Below are 11,424 nucleotides of genomic sequence, written 5' to 3'. Positions count from 1 at the left end.
TAGTTCTAACGTGATATATATTATATAGATCTTAGAAACATAGAATAGAACACAAATTTTATCAACTATATAAATCCTTATACCATGGTAAAGGTTCATTCATCACCCACATTACCACCATTGGAATATGAACTATTAGACACTGAAGGAAAAGAGCAATTGACATACTAAGGGAGTGAGATAGCTATAGTTTCCTTTAGGAAATCAATGCCCCACTTCTCCTTGTGTCTAGGAGCAGCCTCATTCTCACTGACCATCTTGATTATGAAAGGACTTTAGGAGCCTAATAATTATGGACTAATGAGGGGTTATCTCTCGCTATCTAGATAAAATCCCATCCTAACCACCACAACATCTAGAACCTTCTTTATGCAATATTGTTAATGTTAAATAATTAAATATTATATTAATTTTTTTTTTTATCATTTTGAAGAATATTAGTTTTTTGTGTATTGGTTTAAGATATATTTATTTTATTTACATTTTTCATTTTATGTTATGACTTTTTTATGGGTAAAAATAATCTATAGAAGTCATACTCTTCATATTAATATTCAATTTCAAATTTACATTTAAATTTCTTTAATGGTAAGCAATTCCATTATAAGCTAAAACATATATATTTTATCAACTATATCAATCTTTGTACCATGGTAAAGGTTCCTTCACCACCCACACTACCACCAATAGAGTGTGAACTACTAGAGACCATACATAGGAAAATAATAATTGACATCCTAAGGGGTTGAGATACCCACAACTTCATTTAGGAAATTGTGTCCTACTTTTCCATGAGTGAGAGTGACCTCATTCTCACCAATCATCTTGATAATGAAATGAATATAGGGGCCTAAGAATCATGGATTAATGAGGGGCGATTTCTTGCTATCTAGATGAAAGTCTATCCTAACCACCACAACATCTAGAACCTTTTCTATGCAACCACACTAGCATGACTTGATAGCCAACTCTATTATTTCTATAATGGCATCTTTAGTCTCTCTTACACCCAAAAAAAATTACCATGAATATTGATGAAATATTTTTTGTCGACCATATATCTATGAGTGGAGGAGAGGTGAGTTAGTATAAAAATACTTGTGGTCTTCTCGACTTTTGATCAACCTAGGTTTATAACCAATCTAAGGAACTTTATTAGTTTGTTCATTATTAGCCCCCTTTTCCTATCTTAGTAAAAAAAATATAAGTTTTAGAACCATAAAATGACTAATTAGCCCCCTTTTCCTATTTTAGTCAAAAAAATATAAACCTTTTCCTATATTAGTAAAAAAAATATTGTATTAGCCAAAAATATAAAATATAAGTTTGGAGAGTTGATGCCTTTATTTATTGTATTAGCCCCCTTTTCCTGTCTTAGTAAAAAAAAAAAAAGTTTTAGAACCATAAAATGACTAATTGTTTGTGCATTGATCTGTCAATTTTTTTTGTGTCCTTCCTACTTGCATGCATCTCTATAAACCTTGATTCCCTACCTTTATTATTCTCAAAATGAGTAAGTGTTGAATATGTCATCATTTCCAATAATTTGTGTTTCTCTTTCTCTCATGCAATTCAAGGTCTCCTTCCCCTTGTTTCCCTCACTACCTAAAGATCACTTTAAATTTTGTCGTAACCCTATGTACTTTGGCCTCTTGACCATCAACATCTTCTTTCCCTTCTTCCCCATCTCACATGATTCCATCCATTCTTTTGGCCCATAAAGTTTGAAAAATTCATGTGGACCTAAAATTATTCCTACTATTTCTCGTATTTATGTTGTGGTTCCATCTTCCAAATCCTATAAAGGAAAAAGAGAGAACTACCAAATATCCTCTATCTCTCAATCTGGCATGGTTTCTTTTGCTCCTCCTTGTACTCCTAGAGAAAATCAAGAAAAGGAACTAATGATGAGTGATCCCTAGCCTCCATCCACACATATTTTGATTTGTAACAAAAAAAAATAGTGTAAGAGAACACCAACGAATACATCATGCCAATGATCGTGATCTTGCATCCCAAAATATTTCCTCTCCAAAGCGGTCAAATGATTTGGTCCTATTTTCTCAACCTTCTCTTAATCCTAGAGAGGAGCTTTGTCTTGAACAACCTCATCAAAGATTAAAATTACCTATGCATAATGGTTCTTATTCTTCATCTCCTCCACATATGATATCTCCTATTACTATTAACTTGGATGATGATATTGATAATAATATTGAGAGTGCTAATGATTATGATGAAATGTATGAAGTTGTTGAGATTAATCATGATTTATCTTCAATATTTTTTAAGCTTTAACTATTGACCTCCTAGTGACACGCATAGTGATTAATCATTAGAGAATGATCCTTGTTTGGAACTTGTGATCTAGCTCTATCTATCATAATAGCTATGGCTCCTTTAGCATCTTTCCCACCATCTCTAAATAATGTTAAGCAAGATTGTGAGGCAGATGATTTGCTAGACTAGCTCTATTGTATAGTAGACTCTTTTGTGTGTTTGCTTGCATGTAATGTGATTCTTGGTGTGTCTTTTTTTTATTAAGCTGTCTTTGGATGACCCTCATTGTTCCATTGGAAAAAGGAAATGAAGGGGTCAAACCTATTATGAGATTACTCTCTTTGTATCATCATTTTTCTACGTGTTGTATACACGTGTTGTAAATGTGCTCTTATTGTAAATGTACTTTTGTGTTGTCTACTTGGGAATGATGCAAATCGTTCAAATGTTTTTGGTCTCTTACATGCTATCCCAAAGGCCTTGTGTTGTTCATCTTAGGTGCTCTTCTTCCAATGTGCTCGTAGTTCTACTTGGGAGATGATGTTGATTCAATACAATTACACTTGATATACATGATTGGTCTTATGTACATATTGACCCTAGATTAGGTTATCCCTTATGTGCTTTGTCATGTCTTGTGACTTTCCCCCTTGATTTGGCTATGATTGGGGGAATTTCATTTTTGAAACATGCTTGTCTTTTGGATATATGTATGCTACCTTAAAGTGATTACTCTTGGTAAGGCATACTCAATTGTTGTAATGTTGGGGCATTCGCTTTGCTCTATATTACACTTTGTGCACTCACCACTAGGTTTGGTTTGTACACGTTGATCACACACCAAGATATGCTTGGTGTAAACTATGAAACCCATTTTGCATGTGAGCTTTTAGATTACTTTGCAAGTCAAGGCTTTGTTTTGTAATCTTTATATTTGGTGTACACTGCAACACCCAATTTGTAGTCACCTTTTTTTAGATTATTTGAGAAATTGAGGTTTTGTTTTGTCATCTCTAGAGTCAACTAGCATAATACACTTTTCTAGAATGGTTTTACTCTCCTTTTGATTACATGACTCATAGTAAGTAGCCATTACTAGATTGAAAAGTCATGTTGTTTCTCTTCTCTTCACATATGGCTCATAGTAAGCAACACTTTACTAGACCTAGAAGTCTTCTTCTCTTTCTTCATCTTGCATGCTCCATGTGTGTGTAACATATGTTGATCATATTTCTCCTTTTATCTCAACATTTTAGATAGATGAGATCCTAAGTCTGAGGGGGCTTGGTATTTTCTTGTCTCCCTAGTGTCTTGGTGAAAGTATTTTGATGTTATCCTTTACTTTAATGAGAGTATGAGCATAAGGTCATACTCTCATTGAAGTGGGGGCTAAATGTAGTGTTCTAAATTATATCCTCATACAATTTCATACTCATTTATCTCTTAGTTTAGTGCTTCTCTTTCCATCACCAAAAATTGACTAATTTTACTCGTTCTAGTTGTTCGGTGTGGAGCCTAATGAGTCTCCAAGTGGGAGATTGTTGAAATGTGGGGACTAATCAACAAAGTACTGTAATAAAATCCTAAAAAGGCCGACTTCGTTTGTTGCCCTAAAAATGCATGTTATAAGTGGCTGGGATGCTTAAGGCATTGAAAGGTTGATGTACTATTTTTGCTGGATAATAAGAAAGATTGGACGGCTGTGTATGGTGGACATAACACATTCTGGGTAAACCACATTAAGTCTCTGTGTTATCTGTGTCTTTTGTTATTTCTTTATCTTTTGTATTTAAATCTGCATATAATTGTTAGTTCATATTTGCTTCGGATTTGCTTGAAACCCTAACAATTGGTATCAGAGCGAGGTTTTCTATAAATTGGCAGGACTTTTAGATTTGAGTGGGAGCAATGGAGGATTCCAAATTTAAGGTCGAAAAGTTTAACAACCAGAATTATCAGTTATGGAAAATGCAGATGGAGGATTACATGTATCAAAAGGATTTGTAGCGGCCATTGGAAGGAAAGGCAAAGAAACTGACCACAATATCAGATGAAGAGTGGGACATTTTAGATAGAAAGGCACTGGGATCCATTCAATTGTGCCTTGTGTCGTCTATAGCATTCAATATAATAGAAGCAAAAATGACTGTAGATTTGATGGCAACATTGGCTAAGTTGTATGAGAAACCCTCGGCTTCGAATAAGGTATTTCTTATGAAGCGTTTGTTTAATTTGAAAATGAGTGAGGGAGGATCTATAGCGGAGCACTTAAATGAATTTAATACAATTACCAGTCAATTGTCTTCAATAAAAATTACCTTTGCAGAAGAGGTTAGGGCTCCCTTGATTTTATGTTCTTTGCCAGAAAGCTAGAATAGCTTGGTTATGGCTGTAAGTAACTCTGTCTCTGGTAAAAATACTTTGGTATTTGATGATATTGTTGGTGTTATCCTAAGTGAGGAAATGCAAAGGAAAAGCACAGGTGAGACTTCAACATCATCAGGTAGTGTTTTGAATGTGGAGAACAGAGGAAGATCAAAGGAAAAAGGAAAAGGCCCTGGGAATGAGAAGTCACGAGGGAAGTCAAAGAAAGGATTCTCTCAATCTAGAGGAAAGAAAGATTGCTGGTACTGCGGAAAGCCTGGTCATCTAAAGAAATACTGTTGGTCTCGGAAAAACAAAGAAGGAGACAAAAATGAAAATGATAGTAAGGAAGCTAATATTGCAATTAATACTTTACAAGATGCTTTAATCTTATGTTTGGATAATGTTATTGATTCTTGGGTAATAGATTATGGGGCTTCATTTCATGCTACACCCCATAGAAAATATTTTCTAGATTATGTTCAAGGTGATTTTGGACAGGTATATTTGGGTGATGATGAGCCCTATCAAATTGTTGGAAAAGGAAAGATAAAGATCAAGTTGCAGAATGGTAATGACTGGTTTCTGCAGGAGGTAAGACATGTTCCTAATTTAAGAAGAAATTTAATTTCTACAGGGCAACTAGGTAGTGAAGGTCGCATAGTTACCTTCTCAGACAGTATGTGGAAGGTCACTAAAGGATCATTAGTACTAGCTAAAGGTGCGAAGGTAGGCACATTATATCTGTGTACTGGTAACACTTACTCTACCTTAGCTGCTACAGATAAAGTTACTACAGGGACAACAACAATAAATGTTGCAAGAACAGATTCGATAATGTGGCACCATAGGCTTGGGCACATGAGTGAGAAAGGGATGAAAATCCTTCACTCCAAAAATCTATTGCCAGGACTAAAGAAGATTGATTTAGAGTTCTGTGAAAACTGTGTTTATGGTAAACAAAAAAGAGTCAGATTTCTCAAGGTTGGGAAAGAGAAGAAGAGTGAGAAGTTAGAGCTTGTACATTCAGATGTATGGGGACCGGCTCAAGTATCATCTCTTGGTGGCTCTTGTTATTATGTTATTTTTATTGATGACTCAACTAGAAAAACATGGGTATATTTCCTAAAACAAAAATCAGATGTTTTTGAAACTTTTAAGAAATGGAAAGCTTTGGTTGAGAATGAGATAGGAAAAAAGTTGAAGTGTCTCAGATCAGATAATGGAGGTGCGTATTGCAGCAAAGCATTTGAAGATTACTGCTCCTTAAATGGGATTCAAAAGTAGAAGATAGTTCCAGGAACTCCATAGGAAAATGGTGTGTCAGAGAGAATGAATAGGACTATTATGGAATGTGCGAGGAGCATGAGATTGCATGCTGGATTGCCCTTACATTTTTGGGCAGATGCTGTACATACTACTGTCTATTTGATAAATAGAGGACCTTCAACCCCTTTGGATGGTGGTATTCCAAAGGAGGCATGGACTGGTAAAAAGGTAAATTATTCTTTTCTAAAAACTTTTGGTTGCGAAGCTTTTGTCCATGTTGATAAAGAAAACAGAACCAAGCTTGATGCTAAATCTCATAAATGTACCTTCATTGGATATGGGATAGATGAATATGGCTATCGGTTATGGGATTTTGAAAATAAGAAAATAATTAGAAGTAGAGATGTTATATTTAGTGAGAAGGTTATGTATAAAGAACAGATGCAGGAAAAGAAGCATGAACAGGACAAACAAGAATATGTGGTGTTGGATGAGATTCCTGAAAATGAAATGCCACAGGTACCTGATGCTCAACAACAACAGATTGTCCCACAAACTCCTGCAAGTGTTAGACATTTTACGAGGACAAGTAGACCCCCTGAAATATTTTCTCCTTCTTTGTATTCTATTTTATTAACAGATTCTGGTGAACCAGAAGAATACGAAGAAGCAATGCAAGTAGATGCCAAACAACAGTGGGAACTAGGAATGAAAGAGGAGATGGACTCCTTGATGAAAAATGAGACTTGGGACTTAGTCCCTTTACCTGCAGAAAAAAGAGCCTTGCCTAACAAATGGGTTTATCGGCTGAAGGAGGAGGAAGGAGGTCAGAAAAGATATAAGGCCAAACTTGTGGTAAAAGGTTTTGCACAGAAAAAGGGTATAGATTATGATGAAATATTTTCTCCAGTTGTAAAAATGACTTCAATTAGAACTGTACTTAGTCTTGTGGCTGCAGATGATTTACATCTTGAACAATTAGATGTCAAAAAAGCTTTTCTCCATGGAGATTTGGAGGAGGAAATTTACATGTTGTAACCAGAGGGATATGAGGTCAAAGGTAAGGAGAACTTGGTGTGCAGGTTGAAGAAAAGTCTGTATGGCCTAAAGCAAGCACCCCGACAATGGTATTTAAAATTTGATAGTTTCATGGCTGAACACGGTTATCATAGATGTCATTCTGATCATTGTGTATATTTTAAGAGATTTGATAATGGCAGTTATATTATCCTGTTGCTTTATGTTGATGACATGCTTGTTGCTGGGTCTAACATGCAACATATGAATGATCTTAAACAGAAATTAGCCAGGTCATTTGCTATGAAGGATTTGGGTGCAGCTAAGCAAATTCTCGGTATGAGATTACACGGGATAGGAAAAATAGAACCTTGAATTTGTCCCAAAGTGAGTATATAAAGAAGGTGTTGAAAAGATTTAACATGCAGGATGCAAAAGCAGTTAGTACACCTTTAGCTAGTCATTTCAAATTGACTAAGGAGATGTGCCCAAAGGCATAGGAAGAGGTTAATAAAATGTCTAACATCCTGTATTCATCAGCTATTGGTAGTCTGATGTATGCAATGGTATGCACAAGGCCAGATATTGCACATGCAGTGGGAGTTGTGAGCAGGTTTATGAGTAATCCGGGTATGGAACATTGAAATGCTGTGAAATGGATTTTTTGGTATTTGAAAGGAACTACTACGAAGACATTATGTTTCAAAGGATCTAATGCTGCTCTGAGTGGATTTGTTGACTCTGATCTGGCAGGTGATATTGATTCACGGAGGAGTACTACAGGGTATGTTTTTACTATAGGGGGAACTGCAGTCAGTTGGATTTCTAGGCTACAAAAGGTTGTTGCACTTTCAACCACTGAAGCTGAGTATGTTGCTGCTACAGAAGCCAACAAGGAGATGATTTGGTTGCAATGTTTTCTGAAGGAATTGGGTCAGACACAAGAGGATAGCCCATTGTATACTGATAGCCAGAGTGCCATTCATCTTGCAAAGAACTTTTCTTTTCATCAAGGACAAAGCACATTCAGCTCAGGTACCACTTCATCCGAACTGTTTTGGAGGAGGGTCAGTTACGGCTTGAGAAGATTCACACAAGTGAGAATCCTGCCGATATGTTCACAAAGGCAGTTCCATAGGAGAAGCTGATTTCTTCATCAGTTTCTGTTGGTCTTCTTGATTGATAATTGTGGAATTTATACCAATCAAGTTCTAGTGTTTTATCCAACGGATGTTTCATGTACAGTGGTGTCGTGTAGTATCAGTCTCCAAGTGGGAGATTATTCGGTGTGGAGCCTGATCAGTCTCCAAGTGGGAGATTGTTGAAATGTGGCGACTAATCAACAAAGTACTGTAATAAAACCCTAAAAAGGCCGACTTTGTTTGTTGCCCTAAAAACGCATGTTATAAGCGGCTGGGATGCTTAAGGCATTGAAAGGTTGATGTACTATTTTTGCTGGATAATAAGAAAGATTGGACGGATGTGTATGGTGGACATAACCCATTCTGGGTGAACCATGTTAAATCTCTGTGTTATTTGTGTCCTGTTTTATTTCTTTATCTTTTGTATTTAAATCTGCATATAATTGTTAGTTCATATTTGCTTCGGATCTGCTTGAAACCCTAACACTAGTGCCAAATCTGAGGTCTCTACTTCTTGATCTTGTTTCTTGACCTTGTCTCAGACTAGAAGGGGTGGACTAGGGTGTCTAGGACTCTATTCCAACCAAAAGAGGCCCAAATTTTAACCCTCTTATGGTAAAAATATGTTGAGAAAGAAAAGATACCCAATTTTTTCATGAGGTTAGGTATGAAAGTAAGCCTTACCTCTCATTTGAGACATCACTCATCAATAAACAATATTATCTTCAAACAATTAATCAATAATTTCCATAATTTTCAAGATAACAAAGGATGAGGTATAACATTCAAGCATTCAAACATTGAATTATGACATCCATGATCAAGTTCATATGTTTCCTCCATGAGAATTTATAGAAAATGTATACCATTATTAAATCAACATTCTACTTCAAGCTCAAATTCTCTTTTATGTGTCATTTGTTGTAGAAAGATTGATTCCTCTTGAGTCAAGCCACTCTACAACCCAACACTATTTTTTTGTCTTCTTGTGTGTAGGAATTTAGATGTGAGAAAGAAGTATTATAGATTCAAAAAGAGAAAAATGAGACAAACAAATTAAAATTAAAAGGAGAAAAAAACCTTGAACACTATTAAAAATATGAAATGTCTGAAACTTTTTTGATAAAATTTGAGGGACACGATCAAAGCAACATCCTAATTTGGAATCCATTTCAATATCTACATCATACACCACTAAGACTAGGTCACCTAGCCACATAGTCCCACATTTTTCAGGACCAAATTTTAGTGATAGGTTCCTCGCTAATTTCCCTTTCCAAATTTGTACTCGAAGTTTACATATTTGAACTGTGGCTCACTATTTATGCTCATTATTATTAATTTTATATCTTTAGACCTAGTTCTTACATTTGGCAATTCTATCTTATCCAATCATATTAAAAATCAAAACAGAAATAACCAAACCATAGTGCCCAACTCTACCATAAGTTTGAAGTCGGGCCTATTGGTTATTTTCCTAATGAAATATGGTGTGAATGTGTTTGATTCCTAGTTTCGCATGTTTAGATTAGTGAATTCCATTTCCACCACTCTTCAAAGAATTATTCTTATAAAGATCTATTTCATAATCCAACTTCCATTGTGCTACTCTAATATTATCATAAGTTGCAATTTTGAACCAAGACATATTTTTTCTTTTGATTCAATGTGATTTATCCTAGTAACTCTTGACAACATAACCAAGAGTTGTAAATTTGCAAGGTTTATAATTTAAAGATAAGTTTTTCTCTCATCCTTAGAGAGAGGAAGCAAAGTAAATCTTACAATTGCATAGTTTGAAACCATGTAAGGGACTACCAATCTAAATATTAATTTCCTCCTTTGCATCATCAAGGAATCTATTTTGATTTATTTCTTTGAGGTATATTATCAAGGGATAAATTTCCATATTTTAAGATGAGGACTAGAGGCATGATACACATATGAGCTTAATGATGTTATTTCTTATTAATATCGGTCTTCCTTCCCACTCACCCAATGTGTAAAACATAGGAACATCATGGTGATACATTGTAGATGATACTATTTACCTTGGTAAAAATATTTTCCTCTTCTTCAATAAATGATCTTCATTCTATAACACAATATCCTAATCAATAGATGGTAGTCATTTAGTAACCTAGTTTACTTCTTCTATTTGAACTTATGTGCACCACTGTTTCTATGTAATGGTTATTCAAGGTTCTTCCAAGGGATACTATAAGAAGAAGATAAAAATGTTGTACGAAGGCAAACATAGATGGGCATAATATTCTTTTAGATCAAGAATATTATTTGATAGCAAAAGAAATATCCCATATGTTGATGTGTTAGAGTTTCTTTATTGATGATAGACCATACTGTTAGGCCCAATATGGAAAGCTAATGTATTGAGAGGGGAGGGGTGAATCAATACTTCAAAACATTTCTTCAACAATAGCTTTACTGTTATACATAAACCAAATAGTGCAGTAACATAATATAAAACTAAAACAAATAGATAACAATCATACATGATTCACTCCATAACACATATATTTTGGTTACGCAGAAACTCTTGGTTAGAGAGAAAAACTGTGGTGGGGATGGCACCCACAACTTCACTACTGCAATAATAAAGAGTGCTCGATTAGAGCTACATGTTTAGCTATTTCTGATAGCTTACCCTGTTAGGAGTAACAAGATCTATTAGATCTACCTTGCTAAAGGATTTTACAACACTTCATCTAAATGTTGCACCTAGTTAGAGGCTTTACAATTTATAGACTTGATTAGAGTCTTTTACCCTGTTAAAGGTTTCTCTTTCAATTTCACAATATTACAATAAAATCATTACAAATATCTGCAACTTTACATCTGAAATGTTATAGCAGATTCTATGTGCTCAGAATAGATTACCTTGCTTATAGCATACCTCGGTAACCCATATAGTAACTCTGTAAACCCTTCTGTCTACTCCGTTCTTCGACTGTTCTCTAAAAACCTTCTCGGTGACCTTTGTGTCTCTGTAACAGTCTTCTTACATTGATGCACACACCTTTAACTCTTAACTTATGCTGTATAAATAAATCTCTTATGACGGTGATCCAATTCATTGCTTCGATCTTACAAACACGATTTATTGAATGAATAATCATGTAAAATATTTCATTGGTTAGATAACCTCAAAATCATACACAATCTTTAAGTGCAATTTCCAATGTGATAACAATTAGATGTGCCTCGATCTTGTAACACGTTTTCATATACATGTCCAGGTTCAATGAATCTGGTAACATGTTTCACTTTGTGTAAATCAACTCGATGTGTCTTCTTTGTTGCTCGGTAAACATGTAAAGATACTCGGTAGACA

The sequence above is a fragment of the Cryptomeria japonica genome, chromosome 3 (assembly GCF_030272615.1).
Source record: "Cryptomeria japonica chromosome 3, Sugi_1.0, whole genome shotgun sequence".
NCBI lineage: Eukaryota > Viridiplantae > Streptophyta > Pinopsida > Cupressales > Cupressaceae > Cryptomeria > Cryptomeria japonica.
The sequence above is the reverse complement of the archived record's forward strand: the minus strand, read 5'-3'. Positions refer to the sequence as shown.